The sequence below is a fragment of the Oryctolagus cuniculus genome, chromosome 6, assembly GCF_964237555.1.
Source record: "Oryctolagus cuniculus chromosome 6, mOryCun1.1, whole genome shotgun sequence".
Taxonomy (NCBI): Eukaryota; Metazoa; Chordata; class Mammalia; order Lagomorpha; family Leporidae; genus Oryctolagus; species Oryctolagus cuniculus.
The window spans coordinates 167,553,803-167,576,895 of NC_091437.1; the positions used below are offsets into that span (position 1 = coordinate 167,553,803).

At 57.7% G+C, this 23,093-nt stretch overlaps 1 protein-coding gene and 1 pseudogene across 3 annotated transcripts in view; both read left to right on the plus strand.

Moving 5' to 3' along the window:
* Positions 1–23,093, plus strand: part of ZNF623 (zinc finger protein 623) — a 26,555-nt gene continuing 3,462 nt past the window's right edge. The window contains exons 1-2 of one of the 3 annotated variants that reach the window (XM_070075593.1): positions 25–157; positions 1,139–1,480. The gene's annotated coding sequence lies outside the window, so the exon portion shown is untranslated. Of the gene's footprint in view, positions 158–1,138; positions 1,481–23,093 lie in introns of all 3 variants that reach the window. The other 2 variants (XM_070075594.1, XM_070075592.1) reach the window with 2 other exon arrangements.
* Positions 9,033–23,093, plus strand: LOC138849993 (protein kinase C eta type pseudogene; annotated as a pseudogene).

Genomic DNA, 23,093 nt, shown 5'->3' on the forward strand with positions numbered 1-23,093 from the left:
GCTCCTAGAGCGGCGCCGGAAGTGGCCCGGGCGGGGCCTCGGCGACTTCCGTCCGCGGCGTGCGGGCGGTCCTGCGGTGCCCGTGCGGGCTTTGTCGGCAGGTGTCCGGGCTCGGGCGCCGGGCGGGCCGCGCCGTCCTCTCGCCGCTGGGCGCCGGGTGAGTGGTGCGCCCCGGGGTCGGGCGGATGCCACCGAGAGGGCCGCCCGCAGGCGCCGGGAGCTGGGCCTCCGCAGCCGGAGTCCCGGGGGGCGGCTCGCGGCCCGCATGTCTCGGGCGAGCCCGCTGGGACCCGAGCTCGGGGTCCGCTGCCGGAAGCGCTTGCCGTGGGCCCGGGCCGGGCGCCCGGGTCTTTCGGCTCGGCGCCGTTCCCGGTCCCCGGGGGCTGCTGTCCTGCGCTGCGGAGCCGCCAGCCCCTGAGGCCGCCCGTGCTGGGGTCGGGGTGGCGCCCAGACGTGCCGCTGCCGGTGCGCAGCGGTTCCCGCCTCCCGGCCCCGCTTCCCTGCAGGTTCGCTGCAGGGCGCCAGCGGCCTCCCGGGAGCCCACGCGTGGGCCGCGGCGTCCGGAGGCCTCCCTGGGGTGTCAGTGCGGGGCGCGTGCTGCCCTCCACCGCGTTCTCCGCCAGCGCTGTTCCCGGTGACCCCAGCAGCGCCCCTCTGTCCTTGACGAGCCTCGCCCGTGTGCGGCACTGAGCCTGTCCCGGAGCTAGGGCGGTGGGGGGTGGTGGGGAGGCCCGAGCTGGACACGGCGGAGAGGGGGAGGTCTGGGAGGGGCCGGCCCAGAACCGGGGTGCGCGGAGAAGCTGTCAAGGGGCCGGCCGGCTGGTGCTGGCTGCTTTAGGGTCACCGGAGGCCATGGTGGACGCTGGACTCTTCAGGAGGAGCTGGGGTGTCCTGGGGCAGAGCAGCACGCGGGAGCGGGGAGCCGGATGGCCTGGGGAGGAGGAGGCGCCGCCGCCGTGAGCAGACCGCCCGGCCACCCTGGTGGGCGGCTGTGAGGGCGCCTGCGTGGCGGCGCGTGCAGGTGCGCGGGCACTCAGCTCCCCTCGTGGAATGCCTGTCCAGGGCCGGCTCAGACCCTCTTGCTCTGCTTTTCTTTCCTGTTCTTTTTTAAAAAAATATTTATTTATTTATTTGAAAGGCAGCGTTACGCAGAGAGGGGGGGGTCTTCCATCCGCTGGTTCACTCCCCACATGGCCACAGCGGCTGGAGCTGCGCCCATCTGGAGCCAGGAGCCAGGAGCTTCCTCCGGGTCTCCCACGTGGGTGCAGGGGCCCAGGCACCTGGCCCATCCTCCACTGCTATCCCAGGCCATAGCGGAGGGCTGGATCGGAAGAGGAGCAGCCGGGAATCAAACCGGTGGCCATCGGGACGCCGGCTCCGCAGGTGGAGGGTTAGCCTGCGCCACAGCACTGGCCCCCGGCGTGCGGATGCGGAAGCGGAGCCCCCAGCCTGCGCAGACCCCTCCCGCGCCGGTTCACAGGCAAGTTCTGTGTGCGGGGGCCGCGGCCAGATGGTGTTGAGATGGTCTCACGTCTTTATTCATTGAAGGATGTTGGTTCACTTCTACCTGAATTTACAGAACAAAAGGAGGTAAACAGGAAGTATTGATTGTTGGCTTTCACATAAATGCTTCTTTAGAGCAAGGTAAATTCAGTTTTTTTATTTTCATTTATTTGAAAGAGTTATATAGCGAGATCTTCCACCCGCTGGTTCAGTCCCCAAATGGCTGCAGTGGCCAGGGCTGGGCCAGGCCAAAGCCAGGAGCTTAATTTGGGTCTCCCATGTGGGTGCAGGAGCCTGAGAACTTGGGCCATCTTCTGCTTTCCACGGGCGCAGTAGCAGGGAGCTGGATCAGAAATAGAGCAGCCGGGACTTGAACAGGTGCCCATGTGAGATGCTGACGTTGTAGGCGGCGGCTCAACCTGCTACACCACAACACAGACCCTGATAAATTCAATTTATAGAACTTCTTCCAAATGTAAAAAAAAACTAAAAAGTTAAAATGAAAATTGTGGGGTTGGCATTGTGGTGTAGCTGGTAAAGCTAACATCTATGGGGCCGGCATCCCATATGGATGCTGGTTCAAATCCTGACTGCACCACTTTCAATCCAGCTCCCTGCTAATGGCCTGGGGGAAGCAGCCGAAGATAGCCCAAGTGCCAAAGTGCTTGGGTTCCTGCATCTATCTGGGAGAACCGCAAGAAGCTCCTGGCTTTGGCCTGGCCCAGCCCCAAGTATTTTGGCCATTTGGGGGAGTGATCCACTCAACAAATGACTACACTTCGCAGTGTCCCTCAGTTGGGCACAGCCATGTGCCGAGCCGAAGAGATGGCACGGGATAACCACCCCCCAGCCAGGGTCTCTTCTTTCTCTCTCTAACTCTGCCTTTCAAAGAAATAAAATAACTTTAAAAAATGAATCATTAAGAGGCACATATGGTTTTGTTTTAGTATATATTTATTAGAGAGAGTGACCTCTCATTTGCTCGTTCACTCCCTGGATGCCCATAACAGCTGGGGCCAGCTGGGCCGAAGCCAAGGGCTGGGAGCTCAGTCCACATCTCCTGTGTGGCAGTGGACCAGTGACTCGAGCCATCACCGCTCTTCCCAGGGCTTGCAGTAGCAGAAATCCAGAACCAGAGATAGGAATCAAACCCAGGCACTCCGTGTGGTATGTGGACATTTTTAAAAAAAATGTGTATTTATTTGAAGGGCAGAGTTACAGAGAGAGAATGAGACATAGAGAGGTCCTCCATCCGCTGGTTCACTCCTCAAATGGCTGCAACGGCCAGGGCAGGGCCAGGCTGAAGCCAGGAGCCTCATCCAGGTCTCCCACGTGGGTGCAGGGGCCCAAAGGCTTGGGCCATCTGCTGCTGCTTTTTCTGGCCGTTAGCAGAGAGATGGGTTGGAAGTGGAGCAGCCGGGACTTGAACCTGTGCCCATATGGGATGCCAGCGCTGTAAGCAGCAGCTCAACTTTGTGTTCCACAGCCCCGCCCCCACCCCCTTTTTAATTCAGGAAAATGACAAGGCTTAAAATCACAGCTTAGTGCTCCAACAGGGTTCCAGCTGATCGCTAAGCAGAAAATCCTGTTGAAATGTCAGATTTGGGGCCGGCACTGCGGCTCACCAGGCTGATCCTTCGCCTGCGGCACCGGCACCCCGGGTTCCAGTGCCAGTCGGGGCGCCGGATTCTGTCCCGGTTGCTCCTCTTCCAGGCCAGCTCTCTGCTATGGCCCGGGAGTGCAGTGGAGGATGGCCCAGGTGCTTGGGCCCTGCACCCGCCTGGGAGACCAGGAGAAGCACCTGGCTCAGCGTGGTACGGCGGCCACGGCGGCCATTGGAGGGTAAACCAACGGCAAAGGAGGAAGACCTTTCTGTCTCTCTCTCACTGTCCACTCTGCCTGTCAAAAAAAAAAAAAAAAAAAAAAGTCAGATTTGGGAAGGGAAAGCCCCTTAGGGATGAGGAAGGGGGCTCGGGCTCAGGCGCACTGTGGCTCTGTCCCTGCTGGTTTAGTGGCTTTGGCTGGTCGACTTGTCTCAGCCTCCGCGTCTTTCTCTCTACAGCACTTCTGGTCGGGGTGATGCCTGTGTCAGGCTGGGGGGGTGTGAGGCGAGGTGGGCCGGCCGCCTGCACTGAGGTCCAGGCCCCGGGGCACTTGTCCCCCTTCCGTCCCCAGGTTCTGAACTGGTCAGCAGAGCCTGCTCTCTTCTTAAAATCTGCATTCCTTTTTTGTTTGAAAGTGGACACAGAGACAGAAAAACATATCTCTCATCTGTCGATTTCACAACAGCTGGGCCAGGCCAGGAGCCAGAACTCAGGCTGGGTCTCCCACGTGGTGGGTAGGGACGAGCCCCTTGAGCCCTGTCTTCTAGCGAGCGCGTTAGCAGGAGACCGGCCTGGAGAGTGGAGCTGACTCGGGCCCAGGCACTCCGTTAGGGGACGCGGCGCCATCCTCCTGAGACTCCTGGCAGGAAGGGTGGGGGCGGAGTGGGTGACCCTGGAAGCAGCCGCCTCCTGGGGAGGTGGGAGGGCTTGGGCCGCAGAGCCGGAGGTTCCCCCACAGGTGCCGTACTGGGCCTCGCTCCACCTGCTTGGCTGGGCGGCAGCCAGGACACTTGGGGCAGACCTTCCTGTTGAGCCAGCCCCTTGCCCGTGACAGTGATGCCCCAGCCAGGGGCAGTTGGTGTGTACTTGGAGAGTGCCGGGGCAAGTACACCCAGCCATGTGGCAGATGAGTAGGTTCAGTGGGCGACTGTCACTTTCTGAAAGTCGTCTGCGTGAATGTCCCTGTACAATCGGTTAAGCAGGAGTCGGGTGGATGTGTGTGAACAGCTACATTGAATTACCAGAGGTTTTCGTTGTAGTCTATGTTTCTCTGTCGGCTGAGATATTTGTACAATGTGTTTGATGATTTTAGTCTCTAAGAATTGGAAAGATTCATAAAAGTAAAGCTATAAAACTGAACAATGGGGTCCTGATTTCATGAAGTGTTGACGCAGAAGGCTAGAATGGAGATGTTGACTGGTATTGGGTGGGGTTCAGGGAAGCTTGAAAGTAGTTTTCTAAGTTTTTTTGATTGTCTCATTTTCCTCAGTGAGCATAATTTACCTTTAAATGTGAAAAAATAATTAAACTGCTTTTAAATGATTTATTTGAAAGATTGAGTTATAGAAAGAGGTAGAGCCAGAGGGGGGGGGGGTCTTCCATTCCACTGGTTCACTCCCCAAATGACCGCGATGGCCAGAGCTGAGCCGATCTGAAGCCAGGAGCCAGGAGCTTCTTCTGGGTCTCCCACACAGGTGCAGGGGCCCCAGGACTTGAGCCATCTTCCACTGCTTTCCCAGGCCACAGCAGAGAGCTGGATCGGAAGAGGAGCTGCTGGGACTAGAACCGGTGTCTATGTGGGAAGCTGGCGCTGCAGGCTGGGGTGTTAACCCACTGTGCCACAGCGCCGGCCCCTAAACTAGCTTCAATAAACAGTAGAGAAGATTTTAAGCCAAGATAGAGGACCGTTAGCTCCATCCCCCTTGCAGTGGGTTCCACAGAGCACCCCGCACTCACTGAGAGGAGGGGGCGGGGTAGAGCTGCATTCGCTAGCGCGCTCTTCCGATGCCAGATGCCTGCGCTGGCTGGGACGAGGCCAGGCAGAGCCAGGCTCCGAGCGCTCTGCCGCGTCTGCCATGTGAGTGCAGGGACTCGGCTACTTGGGTGCGCACCACTGCTTCCCAGGGTCTGCACGAGCGGAGGGCTGGAGTCATGCCCAGGGCTGGGCCTCAGACGCGGGACGGGGCGTCCCGCTGGGGCCTTCAGTGCCAGCCCAAGCGATGCCCGCGCTCCCTCTCTCGCTGTCGGATTGGCGTGCAGACGGAGTGCAGTCTGGTGTCTGGGCCGCGTGCAGTGTTCCGTGAGGCACGAGTTAAAGGTGCTCTACAGGGAGTTCCAAGAAGAGACGGACTTCTGGGTCTCAGGCTGGCGACGGCTCTCGGCCCTGGCTGCCCTGCCTCCCTAGCACCCTGGCTGGGGGGTGGTTATCCCGTTCCATCTCTTCGGCTCGGTCACATGGCTGCGCCCCACTGAGGGGACATTGCGAAGTGTAGTCATTTGCTGGGTGGCCACTGGCTGTCCTACGGTGGGGCTTCTGTACTGGGCCACCCATGTCTTCTCACGTGGGACAGCCTCGCCTCGGGTGCTGCCTCTGGCCCAGGGCCCGGCATCTCTGGGTGCCCCGGGGCTTTCTCCATTGGGGATCAGTGCAGCCTCGCATGTGGCTGAGTTCAGACATGATCCGTGTCCCCTGCGTCCGGCAGTGGAGCCCAGCACTGGAGGATAGGAGAAGCCGGCAGCGGCTGGAATCTGGCCAAGCAGGAAGTCTCAGAGGTGCCACGAGGAAGCATTCCTGTGTCCCGTGGCTCCGCAGAAACGAGATGTCTGTCTGCCAGAAGACAAGCACGGGAATGTTCGTAACGGTGTAGACGTGACGGCGCCAAGCCAGGGTGACCCGGATGCCTGTGTCGCCGCAGAACACCGCATCCCAGTAAGAACAGCGCCGTTGGTGCGTCAGCACAGGTGTAAGGCGTCGTCAGGTGCGGAGGTGTTCTGAGTCAGCGCGGCTGGCACAGCCTTTGGAGTAGAGTAAAAGCCACTACGTTGTTTAAAACACTGAATTTGTTTTAATTTAGTTGTGGAAAAATGGGTCTGTGTCAAATCAAAAGCAGGCCCAAGAGGGAACTGCTGTGATTCTATTTAAGTAAAATTCAAACACAGGCCAGATCCCCCAAATAACAGCTCGTTGGTTCTGGGGGGAGCCCTGGTGGGGGAGCCTCTGGGTGACGAGCGATGGACAGGTGAGCAGGAAGGGTCCTCTCTCCCCCGCGACAGCTGTGGTGGTCAGCTGTCCTCTCTCCCCCACGACAGCTGTGGTGGTCAGCTGTCCTCTCTCCCCCATGATGGCTGTGGTGGTCAGCTGTCCTCTCTCCCCCGCGACAGCTGTGGTGGTCAGCTGCCCTCTCTCCCCCATGATGGCTGTGGTGGTCAGCTGTCCTCTCTCCCCCACGACAGCTGTGGTGGTCAGCTGTCCTCTCTCCCCACGACAGCTGTGGTGGTCAGCTGTCCTCTCTCCCCCATGATGGCTGTGGTGGTCAGCTGTCCTCTCTCCCCCACGACAGCTGTGGTGGTCAGCTGTCCTCTCTCCCCCACGACAGCTGTGGTGGTCAGCTGCCCTCTCTCCCCCATGATGGCTGTGGTGGTCAGCTGTCCTCTCTCCCCCACGATGGCTGCGGTGGTCAGCTGTCCTCACTCCGCCATGATGGCTGTGGTGGTCAGCTGTCCTCTCTCCCCCACGATGGCTGTGGTGGTCAGCTGTCCTCTCTCCCCCATGATGGCTGTGGTGGTCAGCTGTCCTCTCTCCCCCACGATGGCTGTGGTGGTCAGCTGTCCTCTCTCCCCCACGATGGCTGTGGTGGTCAGCTGTCCTCTCTCCACCAATGGCTGCTGTGGTGGTCAGCTGTCCTCTCTCCCCCACGACAGCTGTGGTGGTCAGCTGTCCTCTCTCCCCCATGACGGCTGTGGTGGTCAGCTGTCCTCTCTCCCCCATGATGGCTGCGGTGGTCAGCTGTCCTCTCTCCCCCACGACAGCTGTGGTGGTCAGCTGTCCTCTCTCCCCCATGACGGCTGTGGTGGTCAGCTGTCCTCTCTCCCCCATGATGGCTGCGGTGGTCAGCTGTCCTCTCTCCCCCATGATGGCTGCGGTGGTCAGCTGTCCTCTCTCCCCCATGATGGCTGCGGTGGTCAGCTGTCCTCTCTCCCCCATGATGGCTGCGGTGGTCAGCTGTCCTCTCTCCCCCATGATGGCTGCGGTGGTCAGCTGTCCTCTCTCCCCCATGATGGCTGTGGTGGTCAGCTGTCCTCTCTCCCCCATGATGGCTGCGGTGGTCAGCTGTCCTCTCTCCCCCATGATGGCTGTGGTGGTCAGCTGTCCTCTCTCCACCAATGGCTGCTGTGGTGGTCAGCTGTCCTCTCTCCCCCACGATGGCTGTGGTGGTCAGCTGTCCTCTCTCCCCCATGACAGCTGTGGTGGTCAGCTGTCCTCTCTCCCCCACGACAGCTGTGGTGGAATGTGGGGCAGGTGTTTGGAGCAGTGGGTAAGTCACCACCTGGGACGCCCGTATCCACATCAGATTGCTTGGCCCAGGTACCGGCTGCACCACTTTTTTCTAGGATTTTATTTACTTATTTGAGAGGTAGAGGGAGAGACAGAGGTCTGCCGTCCACTTGTTCACTCCCCAGATGGCTGCAACAGCTGGAGCTGCGCCGGTCCTCTGAAGCCAGGAGCCTCCTCCGGGTCCCCCATGTGGCTGCAGGCCCAAGCGCCTGGCCCATCCTCCCCCGCTTTCCCAGGCCCGGCAGAGAGCTGGACTGGAAGAGGAGCGGCTGCTCCACCTTTGATCCAGCTTCCTGCTAATGGGGGCCCTGAGAGGCAGCGGATGGTGGTTCAAGTGCTTGTGTCCCGGCCACGCGTGTGGGAGACTCGGGCTGAGTTCTGGGCTTCAGGCTTCACCTGTCCCAACCTTGGCTGTAGTGGGCATTTGGGGAGCAAACCAGCGGATGGAAGGTCTCTCCATCTGTCTTTGTTGTTCCGCCTTTCAAATAAAATGAAAATAGGTTTTTAAAGTAAAATGTTTTTAAAATATATTTCGGGGCCGGCACTGTGGTACAGCAGGCTGAGCTGCCGTCTGCAGTACCAGCATCCCACCTGGCTGCTCCGCTTCCCACCCAGCTCCCTGCTGACGTGCCGTGGAAGAGGGCCCTAGAGCGTGGGTCCTTGCCCCCGAGTGGGAGACCCGGGTAAAGCTCCTGGCTTCTGCCTGGCCCAGCCCTGACTGGTGTGGCCGTCTGGGGAGCGAACCAGCAGACGGACAGTCTCTCTGTCTCTCCTTCTCTCTGTAACTCTGACTTTCAGATAACTAAATGCATCTTTTAAAACTATTTATTTGAAAAGCAGAGACAGAAAGATCTTCGTCTGCTGGTCACTTCCCAGCTGCCCACAGCAGCCTCCTGAGAGGCCCTCGCTGCTGTGACACGGGCTGACTCTGGACCCCAGCCCCTTAGGGTGCATTCTGGAAGCCAGGGAGCAGCCGGCCAGGCCGCCTCTGGCTCCCTCGGGCGCCGGCGCGGGTTGGCGCAGCCTGGTTGGCGGCACACCGTGGCCTTGGGTTCTCCCGCGTCCTTTCCGTGACCGGCACGAGCGTCTTCCTGGCTCGCCCGAGCCGGCCCCCACGCGTTGGGTTTACTGCGGTGACACTTGTGAGCCCGTGTCTGATGCTCACTGGCCCAGCGTTTCCTCCGTCGTTTGCCCTGCTCCTGCCTGGGCGTTTCTCACAGCAGGTTCAAGCCGGTTCAGAAGGCCGCTGCGCTGTGGCCCCAGGGCGACGGGTGTTCAGCGCATGGTTGCTGGAGGGGAAGGGGCAGCTGCTAGCTCGGTCTGCGGCCCCGCCCCCGCCCCCGCCCCTGCCGTCCCGCACCTGTCCGTCCCGCACCTGTTTCCTCCCCTGCCGGCGGCCGGGCGCTCCGGGGACTCCGTTAGATGGGAGCCGTAACTGCTGCTGTGGCGTGTGGGGTGTGTGTGCACGCAGAAGAAACGCGTATCAGATTGTCACCTCATGCCAGAAGTTGTTGAGGCGTCGTTGGTACAAGACGGCCCCCGCCCACACGGCACTCACATTCCGGGGGGACTGGCAGGATTTGTGGTGCGTGCTTGTGTGTCCCTGTGTGCGCACACTGTTGATTCTAAGATACACATTGCTTCTTTCTTTTCTTTTTTCTTTTTAAGATTTATTTGAAAGGCAGAGAGAGAGAGAGAGAGAGAGAGAGTCTTCCATCTGCTGGCTCACTCCCCAAATGGCCGCAGCCGCTGGAGCTGGGCTGGGCTGGGCTCTGGTCTGAACCCAGGGGCCCAAGCACTTGGGCCATTTTCCTCCACTTTCCAGGCCATAGCAGAGAGCTGGCTTGGAAGTGGAGCAGCCGGGACTCGAACTGGCTCCCCTATGAGAGGAGCGGTGACTTTTACCTGCTACACCACAGCACTGGTCCCTCATGTTTTAATGTCTGAAATATCTGTTGCCTCTTAGTATTGGTGGACTATTTTATTTTTTAGAATTATGTACTTTGTTTGAAAGGCAGAGAGAGAGAGACATATCTTCCATCTGCTGATTCACCAGCCAACAATGTGCAACAGGCAGAGCTGGGCCAGGCCAAACCAGGAGCCAGGAACTCCGACTGGGTGTCAGGAGCCCAAGTATTTGAGCCAAGCCCTGCCGGCTCCTGGAGCACGTGTGGGGGGATGCTGGCGTGGGAGCAGCGGGGACTGGAACGCGGGCTCCTGACCGTTTCCCGGACGGTACACACGGTAGTGGTGAGTCAAGTGCTGAGGGCACCTTAGCTTGGGTCGATTATTTGTCAGGCGGCGAGGACCCTGGAGAAGTCAGGAGAGGGGAGTGCTGGGGAGCTAGGTGGGCGGAGGCTGACCCGGCGTGATGGCTCAGGAGTAGTATTTCCGGCAGAAAGACGAGAGGTGCAAAGGCCCAGGCAGGCAGAGGCAGCAGCGGCCAGTGCCCGAGGAGAGGGTGAGGAGGAGTGGGCAGGCAGACCTGGCCCTCAGCAGAGGGTGTGGGGGAGGGAGGCCCTTCAGAGTCTGAGTGGCAAGTGACTTTCGACCTGTGCCTTCCAGCCTCATCCTGGCTCGGAAGGCGAGGGGGAGGGCCTGGGTGGGCTGGGGCTGTGAGACAGGGTCAGGCTGGCAGGAAGGAAAGGGGGCGTGGGGGCGTGGCGCAGCACCGGGATGTCTGCATCCCGAGTGGGAGTGCCGCGTGGGGGCTGCCGACTGCCTCCAGTTCCTCCAGGAGGCAGCGGGTGGCCAGCGCGTAGGGCCCCGCACCAACCCGGGAGACCGCGATTGAGCTCCGGGCTCCTAGCTTTGGCCTGGCCCAGCCCTGGCTGCTGCAGACGTTCGAGTAGTGACCCTCCTCCCTCCCCTTCTCATAGAGGAAAAGAAGCGCGTGAGCAGAGGGAGCTGGGTTCTTGTCTGTCTGTGGCTGCCCGTGGGATAAGGTTCTCACTGAGGGGAGGCGGGACAAGGGGCAGTGTGAGGAGGAAGGCGGAAGTGGGGCCTGCTGGGTGCGGATTGCTTCTGAGAACCCCTAGAAGCTGTGGGGAGGGCTGTGGGGGGGGGCGGGGTGTGTTCTCAGCAGGATGGAGGTCATGCCTGAAGCGGTGAGCTTCTGTCGGATAGCTGAGTCTTTTTTTTTTTTTTTTTTAAGATTTATTTATTTTATTTGAAAGTCAGAATTGCACATAGAAGGAGAAGCAGAGAGAGAGAGAGAGAGAGGTCTTCCAGCTGCTGGTTCACTCTCCAGTTGGCTGCAGTGGTCAGAGCTGCGCCAATCCAAAGCCAGGAGCCTGGAGCTTCTTCCAGTCTCCCGTGCGGGTCCGGCAGTAGAAGATGGCCCAGGTCTTCCACTGCCTTCCCAGGACACAGCAGGGAGCTGGATCAGAAGTGGAGCAGCCGGGACTCAAACCGGGGCCCATGTGGGATGCCGGCACTGCAGGCGTCGGCCCCAGATGAGTCTTCTTTACATAAAGATCTATTTATGTGAAAGGGAGAGCTACAGAAAGGGAGGCAGACAAAAAAGGCCTGCTCCTGGAGCGGCCCCCAGCCCGCAGCACTCAGCCAGACCTGTGTAGCCAGGCGCGCCGGCAGGGGCCGGGCCGCCAGGCCTCTTGTGCGGTGCCCCCGGGGTCTGGAAGGCACAGGGTGCTGTGAACTTAAGGCTGGCGGCACAGAGTTCCCACCAGCTGCTTCCTGGTTTGAAGCTCGCCGAGAGGGGGAGAGCGTGAGCCGCCGGAGTGGGGGCAGGAGCAGAAGCGGGAGGAGGTGGGGGAGACGCTCGCTCGGGCTGGAGCTCACCCGAGGGGTCAGCAGAGAAGACACTGCTCAGCCCTGGAGAAGAGGCGAGTTCCGAGCCAGGCTCCAGAGGGACGCTTGGGCTTCCCCGGCCAGAGAGGGCCGGGCGCCGGGCTTCCCTCCTTTCCACCGGGAGGCAGGGACGGAGGGGAGGGCCCCAGGGAGGCGACAGGTGGCTGGTTGAGGGTGGGCGTGGGCGCTGCTTTCCCCTGGAGCTGCCTCCACGCCTGAGGTTGCTGTGTGGGCGGGCCTGAGGCAGGGCTCCCCACCCCTCAGGAGTGAGCCCGTGCAGGGCCCAGGGCCCAGGCGGCGGCGCCGGCAATGTTGTCCGCACTGTGACATTCAGTGGCTGTTGAAGGGTCTGCGTCAGTGAGGCAGTGGGCTGCAGCCCACCCCTTGGTCCTTGTGCCACTTACTCCTCAAGAAGGGCTGCCAGCTGCTGGACCCCTAGCTGACGGTGGTCGTGAGCCACATACACAGACCAGCAAACCCACATACAACGAGTCTGCACCAGTGTTGCCAACGGCAGCCCCCTGGAGCTGGCCATCTTCCACGAGACGCCCCTGGGCTGTGCTGTGTACCCTGCAGTTCCAGGAGCTGCTGCGCATGGCCAGTGTCTCGGACACCTTCGAGGGCTGGGTGGATCCGGAACTGGGGGAAATGATTGTGATAGCCCTAACAGGAAGTTTCACTCGGGAGTGTTTGGGAAGCGGGGGTACGAATGCCAGGTGTGCAGCTGTGTCCACACACACGGCCTGCACCTGCCAATACGACAGGAGCGAGCGAGTTCCAGGGTGCCAGGCAGAGGCTGGGCTCAGTGTCCCTGAAGTTCACCATCCACAACCACCGAGTGTCCACTTCTGCGACCACTGCGGCCCCTGACCGTGAGTCGACACGGGGAGCCGCCGAGACCTGGCCTGCGCGGGGCTCCAGCCCAGAAACTGTCCGCCAACCTCGAGGCTCGTTTCCAGACCGGCCCTACGACGACAGGGAAGGGAGAGCGTCAGAGAAGGCAGCGGCTTCTTTGGTAATCGGCTGGAGGTCGACAACTTGGCGCTCATCTGCGAGCTGCAGAAGGGAGGTTTGGGGAAGGTGGTGCTGGTGAGGGTAAAGGAGACCAGGGACCCGGGTGCCCCTGGAGGAGGCCTGGCCTGCAGGATGACAAGGTGGGTGCACCGAGACGGAGGACGGGGACCCGTGTGCCCCTGGAGGAGGCCTGGCCTGCAGGATGACAAGGTGGGTGCACCGAGACGGAGGACGGGGACCCGTGTGCCCCTGGAGGAGGCCTGGCCTGCAGGATGGCGACGTGGTGCACCGAGACGGAGGACGGGGACCCGTGTGCCCCTGGAGGAGGCCTGGCCTGCAGGATGACGATGTGGTGCACCGAGACGGAGGGCGGGGACCCGTGTGCCCCTGGAGGAGACTGGCCTGCAGGATGACGACGTGGTGCACCGAGACGGAGGGCGGGGACCCGTGTGCCCCTGGAGGAGACTGGCCTGCAGGATGGCGACGTGGTGCACCGAGACGGAGGACGGGGACCCGTGTGCCCCTGGAGGAGGCCTGGCCTGCAGGATGGCGACGTGGTGCACCGAGACGGAGGACGGGGACCCGTGTGCCCCTGGAGGAGACTGGCCTGCAGGATGACGACGTGGTGCACCGAGACGGAGGACGGGGACCCGTGTGCCGCTGGAGGAGGCCTGGCCTGCAGGATGGCGACGTGGTGCACCGAGGCCGAGGAGAAGGTTCTGCTCCGGCCGCAGGCACCGCTTCCTCACGCGGTTATGCTGCTGCCTCCAGAGGCCGGATCCAGGGCTCGCTGGGTGCAGTTTGCTTGGGGTCGGCTCGATGGTCCGCATCCAGAAGTCTGGTCGTTCGGACCAAGCCCAAGCCCGGTTCTGCGCTGTGGAGGTCATCTCGGCGCTCATGTCCGTGCAGGAGAAAGGAATCGTCCGCTGGCATCTGTGCTGCTGGACAACGGGGCCGCTGTGAGCTGGCCGGCGTCGGGACGTGCGGGAGGGGCTCTGCGGTGGGGTCACCGCAGCCACGTTCCGTGGCACACCCGACCACAGATCCAGGAAGTGCTGCGCAGGCTCAGTCGACTGGTGGCCATGGGCGTGCTGCTCTACGAGGCGCTCTGGCCACGCCCCCCTGAGGCCAAGAACGAGGCCCACCTCTTTGAGGCCATCCTGGATGATGAAGTCGTCTACCCGACCTGGACACCATGGGATCCTCCGTCTTTCATGGCCGAAAACCCCACGATGTGCTTGGGCAGCCTGATGCGGGGACGTGAGCGAGCCGTCGTGCGACACCCTTTCCTTAAGGAGATGGACTGGGCCCAGCTGAACCATCGCCAGCTCGCCCCGCCCTTCAGACCCGGAAGTAAATCCCGAGAGGACGTCGGTAATTTTGACCCTGGCTGTTGCTGTTGCTGTGGAGGACGAGTTCTTTCAATGATGGTCTGTCCCTGTGGGTCGTGTGGGGTGCCTGTGGCAGACTGTATGTTCCAGGGTTTCAGGAAGGAATTAAATCCTGTGATGTGTACGCTGGACAGTTATAGTCTTTATGGTCCAGGAGACACCAAGGACCAGCATGGCTGACTTGACCGCCTTTATCACATTACTAGCCTTTTCTGCAGATCAGGCTGTTGCAGATACAGCCTTTGAGTAAGTATCTACCACCACATGGGCAAACTGAAGTTTACCAAAGGAGTTCATGTGAGTGGTGTCCGCTTGCCAGAGCTTATGAGGAGCAAGGCCTCGCGGGTTCACTCCTGCTTGCTGCAGTGGGCCTAACGGGGCGAGGGGTGCACAACTCTTGCAAGAGTGCACTAGGTGTTTGCATTGGCTCATTGTTAGCTCCGGGAAAAGCAATTTTATGTTGCTTGCTGACATGTGAAATTTTTGGTGTAGAATACGGGCTTGTCTAGGTGTCCAATGGAAGCCATGTTGCAGGAGATAAGACGATCAGCTGTTTCGTTGCCTTGGAAAATAAAGCCAGGTAACCCAGTATGTGATCTTACGTGTGAGATATACCATGGGTGTTTTCTGTTCTTAGTTAGCTCTTTAAGTGTTGTGAACATCTGGTCAGTTGGCTTATTGGTCAGGTTAAAGACTGCAAAAGGGGTCCTCTTTGCTACCTGTACTGAGTATTTGCTGTCCGAAAATATATTTACCAGCCCATCCTGGCTAAGGAGTAGAACCTTGACTGTTACCCTTATTTCTCCCAACTGTGCTGATCCCCTGTGGGGTTCTACATGGATCTTATCTTTTTCTGTTGAGGGTTTGATCACTATTCCAAACAGTGACGTGTTGGCATCCGTAACGCACATGGTGCCATGGGTATAGGTTGATTAGCAGGGAAAGCATGTTTTGGATAGTTTATTTCTAAGGTTTGTAGTGTCTGGAGTAGCCTGTCCGCTGGCAGGTGATTGTCAACCCGTCCTGGGAAATTTATCATTAAAGTTTGAAAGAGCGTGCTGTTCTGCATCAATGTCGACAGTTCTAATTGTGATAGGGGTAGGACCACTATGTCTGGCTCTGTGTTAAATATCTTATTGGCATAGTATCTTAAGTCCCATCATAAGGGTGGCATCTACTTTGTTAACTATTGTACAATACTCGCTCCAGGCTATGTGCACCCAAAAAAGTGGTCCGTGTTGTTGTCAAATAACTCCTAAGGGGGTCCTGAGGGCAGATATGGTTATGGCAGATAGAGGCACCTGAGGGTCATATCTAAAGGATTTTAAATTTGACAATTGAGTGTTGATCTTTCCTATAGTGGCTTCGGCGGCTGATGTCAGTGTGATTTTTAAAGAAGGGCTGTTCCCCTTAGTAAATCGTATAACGGCCTAAGCTGTGCAGGTGTTAGGGGGAGGGAGGGCTTCAGACAATTGATTTGGCCGCATAGTTGCTGAAGTTCATTAAGTGAGTATTTATGCTTGACTTTTAGGTTTGGGCCCATTGGAGATATATGGGAGGAGATTTGATAACCCAAGAATTGAAAGGGAGGAAAATGGTGTACCTTTTCTGTGGCAACAGACAAACCCAGGAATTGTAAATGTCTTACTGTCTCACTTAGGCCTTCAGAGTTGCTGCATTCTCGTGAGCAAATAAAACATCATCCACATAATGTACGACCAAGCACTGATCTGTAAGTGTGCTGGTGGCATGAGAAACGCATCTTTGGCAAATGGCAGGGCTATTTTTCATGCCGTGTAGGAGTACTGTCCACTGGAATCTTCTTGCAGAGAGCTGGAAATTGGGCCCCCAGACTGTAAAGGCGAAGTAGGCCTTATCCTGCTCTGCAATGGGAATGGGAAAGAAGCCATCTTTGATATCAGTGGTAACTATGTGGTATCCATTAGGAATGGCCCCTGGAGGGGGAATGCCAGCCTGGAATGTTCCCATCTTTTTTATGATTTTGTTGATGGCTCTCAAGTCCTGTAGTAGCCTGTATTTTCCCTGTTTCTTTGGTATCACAAAAATGGGCATGTTGTGAGGGCTAGTAGGGGGCTCTATGTGTCCCTTTTCCAATTGTTCCTGTACCAGTTCTCTAAGGATGCCAAGTTTGGGTTGTATTATTGGCCACTGCTCTACCCAGATGTTTCCTGTTTTTTCCCACTCAATGGGGATTGGGCCTCCTTTTGTATGAGGAGAGCAGTGGCCCCTAGAATTGGGGGTGAATCTTACTTGTAGGTTCTCCATTAAAGGTGTTGGCTTGTGGAGATTTGTGATCCGTAGTAAGGACCGCTTGCATTTAAGAGAGCACATCTCTCCCCCATAAGGTCGTGGAAACCTCAGCAATTAGTGGAAAGATGGTTCCCGTATCTCCATTGTCATCTCACCACGTTACAGGCATGATGACCTGATCAGCCAATTTTAATCCTCCAACACTTTGTAGGTTGGGCCCGGGCGCTGTCTTCCAATGTTGCATTTTTCTTGAGTCCCTAGCTTTTAAGACAGTGGCATCTGCCCCCATATCAATTAAACTCACAAAGTCAATGTCATCTAAATATAAGGTCAATTTTGGCCTCAGATTGAAGATAGGCATCGACCAGTTAATGGTGGTGGGACTCCCTCTTACTTGCTGGGCTGAGGGCCGCCCCTTAAAGGCTTGGTCTTGCAATCTTTTGCCCAATGAAAGCCTTTTTTACATCTGGGACACAGCCTTTTGGGCTTGCCCCGTCTGTCAGCGTTTGGGCTGTTTCGCCGTAGGTGTCCTGTTTCCTGACATCCCCAACAAACTGGAGGGTCATTAGACTTGCTTGTGTTCAGTTTGTTAATGGCCGCAGTCAGGGCCTGTATGGGTGTATCGGCAGGGTTTACCTCCTTTGTGGCTACTATCCACTTAGAAAGGTCTTCATTACGGACTGGGGCGATTGCTGCTTTTGCCTCTGGGGTAGTATCCAAGCTAATCGTTTGACCAGATTGTCTTGATCGGGGCCAGGCGGTAATCTTTTCTCCACTGCTTCCAACACTCTGGCAAGGAAATTGGGAAACCATTCGCCTGGGCCTTGAACTAGGTTTCTAAAGAGCTGACTATAGTTAGGAGGATTTATATTTTTTAAGGCTCTAAGTGCCAAATCTCTGACCTGATCAAAATAGGCAACTAGTCCAATGTGGGCCTGTCGTGGGGATAGATGCAGGTGCCGCGGCCTGTAAGCACATCAGAGGTTACTATTCCTTGGGCAGCATTATTCCTCGCCACAGGTTCAGCCTCTTCCTCATAGGAGGCTTTCCCCTGTAGAACTGTGGTCTGGACAGACATGCTTTGAGCAGTGCAGCCCAGTCAGAATGCGTTTGAAGGTTACCGCCCATTGTGTGAGCACCTGTTCAAAGCAGGGAGAGTCAGGGCCTGACTCTTGAGACGCCTTTTTAGCACAGTAAGGTCATTCACGGGCGTTGGAATCCAGGGCCTGACTTCTGCGTCCGCGCCGACATTAGCGGCAAACGTGCGTGTGGGATGGGGCCTAGCGGCTGCCCTGAGAGCCTGGGGTGCCTGGGACTGCCACAAATGTGGGGATCCTCACTGGGTGCGGATGGGATGACTTCACATGGGTTATTGCCTCGAGGTCGTCTTAAGTTCATCCCATGGGTATGTGGGGGGTGGCTGACCAGGCATTGCTGTGTTGTCTGCTGTCAGGTCATTTCCACCGTCAGAGCTCTCTCCCTAAGTCATCAACTGTTGTCTGTGAGACAGGGACCTGGAGTGTCAGGCTCTTATCACTCACAGATTCACTATGTTTGGTCATCTGCATGCGCTTCTGAGAGGGGGGTATCTTTCCCATGTTTGAGCACTTTAGAGCGGCGCGCCACGCCAACTCTAGCCAAAGGAAAGACACGCACAGCACTGCTGCCATAACAAAGCAAATTCCTAGCACCTCTGGTGTTGATGGCATTCTGCAGGGGTCCCCTACCTTAGACAAACAGATAGTGGTGCATCAGGTCGTACGTATGTCCTGTGCTTAGTGGGGGACTTCCCTGATTCGTTAGGTCAAGGCCGTAGGCCCACACGGTGTCTCCGGAGCGTCACCTCTCTCAGTGAGGGAAGATGACTTGGTTCCGAATTCTGGGATGATCAGTCCCTTCTGTGAATTCGCTGAGCGAACTGGAAGTAAAAGGAGGAGCCGAGAAGCGGCGTACACTTCTGGACGGTGTGTGCTAACCTGGGGTTGCTTAGACCGAGGACAAGGGCAAGGAAAGGGGCGTAGGAGGGGGTTCTGTGCTCACCCTCACAGAACCGAACAGCACACAGAACACCGAGGGGCCCTCTTGCCGAAATCCAGGGGGGACCTTGCTGAGTCCGACACACTGTCTCTCTCTCTCACATTGGCGCACCAGTTGTTGCTGTGGATTCATTCTGAGAGGAGGAGCGTGGTAGGGGCAAGAGGTGCGGTGTTACCACACAGACCCCGGGAGTCGGGGGAGGGGGGAGCAGGCCTGAGGCGAGCAGCCTGCAGACTCGTGTATTTCAGTTGCTACCGCAGCTTATATAGCCAAGGCAGCCAATCCAGTCAAGGGGCGGTCTATGCCGTAACCAATCACAGCCTGTTCTCAGGCAGTTTCCAAAGCCATCCAATCCCAGCCTGTTGCCAGTCAGGTTCCGTTGTCATGTGGTTTCCGAAGCCATACAGTCACGGCCTGTTGTCAGCGGCCATCTTGGCATGACCTTCTCACCTTCTCATTCCACCACACCTGACTTCATAAAGGAGGAGCATCTCCCGATGATTAACCAGGACGCGTTCAGAAACTTCCTGCCCATCTGCAGAACTGCAGCCGGAGGCTCGCGGGGAGTCGGGTGGCGGGAGACCCAGCAGGGACTTCTGCAGCCTCAGCCCTCAAACCAGCAACCGCACCGCTGAGGAGCACGCAGAGAACTCTCAAGGGCAGAGCTTCAAGACAGCGCCCAGTTCAAGTCCAGACAGAGCCATGGTGCTGCATTGACACTGCTCAGCCTGGGAGGTTCCCTGGCTTTTTCGGGATGTTAACAGGAGACAGAGGGAGAGAGATCCGTTAGGTCCCAGGAATTCTGAGAAAGCAGGATTTTACTTTAAAAGACAAATCAAGATTTCTGTGGACCACTCTGCTCTTCAGGCTGAGACCCGCTGCTGCCTGCCGTCTGCGAAGTCGCACATGGCTCCTGAATTGCAAGGCCACTCGAAGGCCACGCATGGCTTTCCAGGTGACGTGGTTTTCTCTGAAGCGTCACAACTGCTCTGGCGGCACTTTCATATCCTGGCTCTCAGTGAATCGATATTTATCGAGTGTCCAGGGACAGGTGGCACAGTCCCCGGTAGTGTGAACGGTGGATTCGCGTTCCTGAAGCTTGCTGGCTTTCAAGATTCCGTGCATTTGCCCGAGTGGTGTTTGCCTGCTGTGAAAGCGCCTGCACGTGGCGCTGTCTTCTCTGTCCACACGGAACGTGTTTTTCACCGAAGGGTCCCTGCCACAGCTGCACCGTCCGCAGGTGAGCTGCGGCTTATGCTGCCTGTTCACCTGGGCTGTCCCAGCTGGTGCGCAGTGCTGCGGACTCAGCAGTGAGCTGCACACCACGCCTGTCCGTGACCAGACTGACAATGCATACATTAGCCATTTATCTAGTTATGTTGTAAGAGACAAAGAAGTTAATAATTAGAAATAGGTCTTGTAAACGGGCCCGTATCAGAGGCAGGCCTTATAATATGTAACCACATGTGCTGTTGGAGAGTTTTATCTGGCTGAAAATAAATACATTTTGTAACAGAAAAAAGAGAGAGGGACAGACAGATCTTCCATCTCCCCAGTTTGGGTCACTCCCCAAAGGCCACAATGACCAGGGCTGGACCAGGCCAAAGCTAGGAGCCAGGAACTCTAGGTCCCCCACATGGGTGGAAGGGGCCAAGTACTGGGGCCATCTGCTGCGGCTTCCCAGGCACCCAGCAGGAAGCGGATTGAAAGTGGAGCAGCCAGGACTGGAACTGGTGCCCAGTGTGGAATGCTGACATCACTAGCAGTGGCTTAACCTGCTGTCCGTTGGCCCTGAAAATGAATCTTTTTTTTTTTTTTTTTGACAGGCAGAGTGGACAGTGAGAGACAGAGAGAAAGGTCTTCCTTTGCCGTTGGTTCACCCTCCAATGGCCGCCACAGCCGGCGCACTGCGCTGATCCGATGCCAGGAGCCAGGTGCTTCTCCTGGTCTCCCATGGGGTGCAGGGCCCAAGCACTTGGGCCATCCTCCACTGCACTCCCGGGCCACAGCAGAGAGCTGGCCTGGAAGAGGGGCAACTGGGACAGAATCCGGCGCCCCGACCGGGACTAGAACCCGGTGTGCCGGCGCCGCTAGGCGGAGGATTAGCCTAGTGAGCCGCGGCGCCAGCCCTGAAAATGAATCTTAACGAAATAAAATGGGTGAGCTTTGGGCCGGTGCTGTGGCTTCATGGGCTAAGCCTCCACCTGTGGCACCAGCATCCCATATGGATGTTGGTCATGGGCACCAGTTCGAATCCCAGCTGTTCCTTTTGTGAGCCAGCTCTCTGCTGTGGCCTAGGAAAGCAGTGGAAGGTGGCCCAAGACCTTGGGCCCCTGCACCCACATGGGAGACCCGGAGGAGGCTCCTGGCTCCTGGCTTCAGATCGGCTCAGCTCTGGCCGTTGCAGCCATTTGGGGAGTGAACCAGCAGATGGAATACCTCTTTCTGTCTCCCTCTGTAAATCTACCTCTCAAATAAATAAATAAAATTGTAAAAAAAAAAAAAAAACAATGGGTGTGGTTGTCTCAGGGTGAGTGTAGGAGAGGTCTGAGGTCTGAGCCCTGGGGCACAGCAGCCAGGGCAGTGCCAGGGGACATGGAGGGGGGGCAGGCCCTGGGCTGGATGAGCAGGGGACTGTCCCAGACTCCACAGGGAGCCTGAGCAAGGAGGGAGGCGGAGGCCATGGAGAGGCTGCTGGTGGTGGTCGGATGTGCCGGGAGTGAGGACCTGCCTGGGGCTCGGCCTCGGCAGGGAGCAGGTGGAGGAAGCCAGCCTGGGTGACAGTCTCCCTGCGGAGGACAGTAATGGGGTAGTTGACAAGGAGAAGGCAGGCCCAGGAAGCTGTTTCTAAGGTGAGTGGGGCTAGAGTTTCTGCCCACTGATTGGGATGGTGGTGGGCAGGCAGTGAGTTCATGATGGAGGGCGGGTTCTCATGCACAGGTAGCAATAGCGACTTTAGGTCAAGGTCATGTCACGTGAGAGGGAGGCAGAAGATGGCACAGATCAGGTGGGCTTGTAGAAGTGGAAAGAACTCGGTTCTCTTGCCGTTGGGTCTCACTGGGTCAAGACGAGGTCATCAGCTGAGAGGGAGAGTGGAGTGTTGGGCATTTGGGCACAGCGGTTAAGACGCTTGGGATGTGCTCACACCGTGTTGGCTCTCCTGGCCTTGAGTCCTGGCTCCCTTCAGGTTTCAGCCTGCCGATACCCAGGGAGGCGGCAGTGATGGCTCCAGTACTTGGGTTCCTGCCATTCCCATGAGACATGAATTACGTTCCAGTGCCCTGGTTTCAGCCTGGCCAAGCCCCGGCTGTTCCAGGCATTCGGGGAGCGAACCAGCAAAGGAAAGATCTTGTCTTTCTCTGCCTTTCAAATTACAAAATTGTGCTGGCAGCTCCTGGGCCCGATTAGGCAAGGGGTTATCCATGTAAAGGAGTCCAGTCGGGTGAACACAGGTGTGGGAGCAAGCTTCCTGTGGCTGGAGCGGGGTTCCCTAAACGTGAGATAGACGAGGGAAAGGACCAGGGAGTTGGGGTTCCATGCAAGCCGCTGTGTCCTGGCTGGGGGGCTGCCTGGTCTGAACTGTTGCTCAGTATGGAAGTGCACGGAGTCTGAGAGAGCGCCAAGTGGAAGCGAGGTTGTGTGCGACAGGCGGCACAGCTCTCCGTGTGGAGGAGGGCCCGGAGCTGGAGTCCGGCCTCCCGCAGGCTGGTCTCTTACTCCTTCTCCTCGTCGGATGCGCCGATCCTTCACCTGGTGCATGCAGCAGGGGTCCCTGCCTCTGTCCACGAGTGTGGAAGGGGTCGGTAGTTGGTTGATATTCCCCATACCCTTATTTTATGTGCCACACTGCCCCTCTTTCTCACTGGTCTGTTGAAGTTGTTTCCAGAGGCATGGACTTTCCGGAATTCGTGCAAGGTCCACTCTTTTTCCAGCCCTGCCTCAGGGCCTTCCTCCCTGCAGCAGGGACGGAACGTCTTCCCTTAGCTGCGGGCATTGGCTCCAGCACCCTCCCCAGATACTCGGATCCTTGGGTGCCCCAGTGCTTACATGCAGTCTGCACACTCCCGGTGGTCTCACTCTCGGGTTACTTACAGTGCCTAATAAAACATAGACACTGGGGGCTTGCGCTGTGGCTTAGCGGGTAAAGCCGTTGCCTTCAGTGCCGGCATCCCATATAGTCGCCAGTTCGAGTCCCGGCTACTCCACTTCTGATCCAGCTCTCTGCTGTGGCCTGGGAAAGCAGCAGAAGATGGCACAAGTACTTGGGCCCCTGCACTCATGTGGGAGACCCTGAAGAAACTCCTGGCTCCTGGCTTTGGATCAGCCCAGCTCTGGTCATTGCAGCCATTTGGGGAGTGACCCAGTAGATGGAAAATCAATCAATCAATCTCTCTCTCTCTCCCTCTTGCTCCCTCTCCCTCTTTCTGTAACTCTGCCTTTCAAATAAATCTTAAAAAAAATGCAGGCACTGTATAGAGAGTTGTTACACTGTACTGTGTAGGGAATAAGGACCTGACAAAGAACACGCTTAGCACAGACACAGTTTTCTTTTCCTGTGAAGAATGATCCAGAGGTGGTCGAATGTGCAGGTGCAGAGGGCTGACTAAGATGAGTGCGGGGCCCAGCCTGGGTGCTGAGCTGCGGGGGGAGGAGGAGGACCCCACGGAACGAGAGATGGCGGAGAGGTGGTATTGATAGCTTGCTTCTTTAGAGATGGATGTCTTGATTGTGGGTGGAATCCTTGCTGTGTCCTTGAGGCTGGCATGCGCTGGTATCTGACGCCGTGGGGGCTCCATCGGGCGGCTGGGAGGAGCAGGCGTTTCTCCCTCACTTCTGGGACGAGTGTCTCTCTGCGCTTTTGAGAAGCTCCTGTCGTGTACAAAGGGAAAGATGTCTCCTCTCCTCTTG